Here is a 4,694-nt window from a genome sequence, read left to right on the forward strand (position 1 = left end):
TGGGAAATATGTCTCTCTAATGTGGTCATACATTTGGCAGGAGGTTAGGAAGTGCAGCTCAGTTTCCACCTCATTTTGTGGGCAGTGGGCACATAGGCAGACCTGGCTCTGTGATTTGAAGGAGTCAGGCGCAGGAGGGTAAATCACAGAATACAGAGTTAATTCTGTAGTACACAGTTACGCTGGATAGCGTCAACAGTCCAGTGCGCAAAACAGGCACACTGGAACAAATACAGCCACACAGGGAAAATATACCCCGGCAATACAAAGTACAGGTAGCTCCACCGAGCTACACTCATCTCACATGAAACAATCACCCACAAGGACAAGTGGGCAGAGGGAACACTTATACATGTACTAATGAAGGGAATATGAACCAGGTGTGTGTAATTGACAAGACAAGACAAGACAAATGGAATGATGAGATTGAGCGGCAGTGGCTAGAAGGCCGGTGACGACGAACGCTGAAGCCTGCCCGAACAAGGAGGGGAGGCAGCTTCGGAGGAAGTCGTGACCGTACCGCCCCCCCTTGACGCGCAGCTCCAGCAGCGCGCCGACCCCGGCCTCAGGACAGTGTGGAGCAGGGCGAGCCGGATGGCGACGGTGGAAATCAGGCAACAGGGAGGGATCGCGGATATCCCTCAACGGGACACAGCACCGTTCCCCCCACCCAATGCCTCGAATCCAGGATGGTACGGATGGAGTACGCTGGGGCCCCCTTCATGTCCAGAGGAGACGGAGGGACCTCCCGCACCTCAGACTCCTGGAGTGGACCAGCCACCAATGGCCTGAGGAGAGACACATGGAACGAGGGGTTAATACGGTAAACGGGGGAGTAATAACCTATAGGTAACCTCGTTAATTCTCCTCAGGACTTTGAAAGGCCCCACAAACCGCGGGCTCAGCTTCCGGCAGGGCAGGCGGAGGGGCAGATTCCGGGTCGAGAGCCAGACCCGATCTCCCGGTACGAAGACCGGGGCCTTACTGCGGTAGCGGTCAGCGTTGGCCTTCTGACAACGCACAGCGTATTGGAGGTGGACGTGGGCAGCGTCCCACGTCTCCTCCGGGCGCCGAAACCAGTCATCCACCGCAGGAGCCTCGGTCTGGCTCTGGTGCCACGGTGCCAGAACCGGTTGGTAACCTAAAACACATTGGAATGGTGTTAGGTTAGTGGAGGAGTGACGGAGAGAGTTCTGGGCATATTCGGCCCATGGCAAGAACACCGACCACTCCCCCGGCCGGTCCTTGTAGTAGGACCGCAGGAACCTACCCACATCCTGATTTACCCATTCCACCTGCTCATTAGACTCGGGGTGGAAACCAGAGGTCAGGCCTTCCAGACCTCGGATGTGAACTGGGGACCTCAGTCAGACACTATATCCTCTCGTACCCCGTAGTGCTGGAAGACGTGTGTAAACAGGGCCTCTGCAGTTTGCAGGGCCGTGGGAAGACCGGGAAGAGGAAGGAGGCGGCAGGCCTTGGAAAAGCAGTCCACAACGACCAGGATGGTGGTGTTACCTTGGGAGAGGGAAAGATCAGTCAGGAAATCAACACTCAGGTGAGACCATGGTCGTTGTGGAACTGGTAAAGGTTGTAACCTACCCGCTGGGAGGTGCCTAGGTGCCTTACTCTGGGCACACACCGAGCAGGAGAACACATACACCCTCACGTTCGTAGCCAAGGTAGGCCACCAGTACCTTTCGGTCAGGTAGCGCACTGTACGACCAATACCTGGGTGACCAGAGGAGGGTGACGTGTGTGCCCAGTAGATCAGACGATCACGGATAAGAGCAGGCACGTACTGCAGCCCAGCTGGACACTGAGGTGGATATGGCTCTGTGCGTAACGCTTGCTCTAATCCGCGTCCATCGCCCATACTATCGGTGCCATAATGCAGGAGGCTGGGAGTATGGGGGTGTTGTCTCTGGGCCTCTCCTCTGTGTCATACAGCTGTGACAATGCCTCTACCTTCACGTTCTTCGTACCCGGGATGTATGATAGTTTGAAATCAAACCGGGTGAAGAATATGGCCCACCTGGCCTGGCGAGGATTCAGCCTCCTCGCTGCCTGGATGTACTCCAGGTTACGGTGGCCCGTTCAGACGAGGAAAGGGTGTTTCGCCCCTTCGAGCCAATGCCTCCACACGGTCAGGGCTCTGACAACAGCCAACAGCTCCCGATCACCAACGTCGTAGTTCTGCTCCGCCTGGCTGAGCTTCTTAGAGAAGAATGCACAAGGGCGGAGCTTGGGTGGCGTGCCCGAGCGTTGAGACAGGACAGCGCCTATCCCTACCTCGGACGCATCCACCTCCACTACGACAGTAGTGATGGATCGGGGTGGGCCAGAACTGGGGCTGAGGTGAACAGACCCCTCAGGTTACTGAAAGCCCTGTCAGCCTCAGCAGACCAGCGGAGCCGGGACGGCCCACCCTTCAACAGAGTATAAAGGTCATTTTCCAACAGTCGGGTCAGCACTTTGCAAACCAGGGACACGTGCTCGGCACGCGTAGTGGAATACACCAGAATGTCATTGTTGTAGACCACTACACCGCGACCAAGCATGTCCCGAAACACCTCGTTCACAAAGGACTGGAAGACGGATGGAGCATTCATCAAACCGTAGGGCATCACCGGGTATTCATAATGCCCCGTGGTTGTGCTGAATGCTGTCTTCCACTCATCCCTCTCTCGAACACGTACCAGGTTGTACGCACTCCTGAGATCGAATTTGGTGAAGAAGCGCGCCCCATGCATTGACTCGATCACTGAAGGAGTGAGGGGGCAAGGATAACTAAATCTTATTGTCTCCTTGTTCGGTGGTCGATAATCCATTTTTCTTCAGAAAAACTAAACTTGAGGAGGCTGGTGAAGTGGAAGGACGTGTATATACCCCTGGCGCAGGGACTCGGTGACGTATGTTTTCATAGCCTCTGTTTCAGCCTGGACAGGGGATACACATGACTCCTGGGAGGCACAGCGTCTACCCGGAGGTTTATCGCGCAATCCCCCGCCTGATGAGGTGGTAACTTGGTTGCCTGCGTTTTAGAAAACGCGTGCGCCAAATCGAAGTATTCGGGGGTAATGCGCACGTTGGAGGTACTGTCTGGACTTTCCACCGTGGTTGCACCAACGGAAACACAGAGACACCTACCCTGACACTCTCGCGACCACCACGTGAGAACCTTCTGCGGCCATGAGAAGGTGGGGTTGTGGAGTGCTAACCAAGGGATACCTAATACCACAGGGAAAGCAGGAGACTCAATAATAACAAAAAAAGTGACTTGCTCGCAACGGGTCTAGTGGGAAATCATGGTGACTGGTGCTGTAACTTCCCTAACAAAACTGGACCCTAATGGTCGACTATCGTGCTCTCGTGGGGAGTGGAATGGATAGGGGAACTAATGAAATGCCTAAACTGTGTGAGATGCCCTGTCCATAAAGTTGCCAGCTGCGCCTGAATCGACTAGCGCGTTACACTGGGGAACTAACATGTGTTCAGGAAAGTAGATGGGTAGGGTACAGTGTGCAGCAGAGGGCTCTGAACGAGTGTGGGTGTTCGATACCTGGGGTGATGCGTGAAATGGAGCGGCAGTGGCTAGAAGGCGGGTGACGACGAATGCCTGCCCGAACAAGGAGGGGAGGCAGCTTCGGAGGAAGTCGTGACAAAGACAGGCTATGGCGGCCACTCTCAATAATAAGGCTATGCTCACTGCGTCTGTACATAGTCAAGGATGTTCTTAATTTTAGGTCAGTCACAGTGGTCAGGTATTCTGCCACTGTGTACTCTCTATTTAGGGCCAGATAGCGTTCCAATTTGCTCCGTTTTTTGGTTGAGTCTTTCCAGTGTGTCAAATAGTTATCTTTTTGCTTTCTCATAAATTCGTTCGGTCTAATTATGTTGCTGTCCTGGGGCTCTGTGGAGTCTGTTTGTGTTTGTGAACAGAGCCCCAGATCCAGCTGGCTGAGGGGACTCTTCTCTAGGTTCGTATCTCTGTAGGTGAGGGTTTTGTTTCTCTCACTCTCTCTCTCTCTCTCTCTCTCTCTCTCTCTCTCTCTCGTGATTTGTTGTTCAGGAAATGTAGTTCCCTTTGAAGTGAGGCATTCCAGTGAGTGCTGTAGTGAAAGGCATTAGCCTAACTCAGTCAGTGCTGAAGGGTTTTCCCCCACTACTGTAGGCCTACAACCGTGTTGAATGGAAGAGGGAAAGTCCTTCAAATCTAATAACAATTGACAGAATGTTCAACTCTACTGCCAGGATTAGGCCTAGGCTGTAGTCGAAAGTAGCAACCTGTCATTTTGACAAGGTTATTAATTTAAAGGCATATTCACTTCTCACTGAAACTTGAGAGTAGTGGGAATAGGCTATAGATGTACTGTAATATGGTTGCTTTTTTTTCTTACGATATTTAAGAAACACATTGTTACTCTTTTTCTATCCCTAGCTAGTGTGCTCATGTGGTATTGAGCGAGGCTGTGTACAGTGAAAAGTGAAGACCTAACACCAAACCTTTTTAGGGCCTTTTGACTCTGTCTGCCTGTCATGGCCATCTGACACAAAAGGTGTCATAGAGAAGGTGGCTGGAGGTAAGGGGTCATGGACACAAGTAAGGCCCCATTGGGTGGCAGTCTAGAGGTGGTGTCAGTGAGGGGGTAATAGTGGGTTGAACAGTATGAGTGTGGTAGAGGGGGAAAAGT

This window comes from Coregonus lavaretus (assembly GCF_964263955.1).
Source record: "Coregonus lavaretus genome assembly, contig: HAP1_SCAFFOLD_467, whole genome shotgun sequence".
NCBI classification, from domain to species: Eukaryota; Metazoa; Chordata; class Actinopteri; order Salmoniformes; family Salmonidae; genus Coregonus; species Coregonus lavaretus.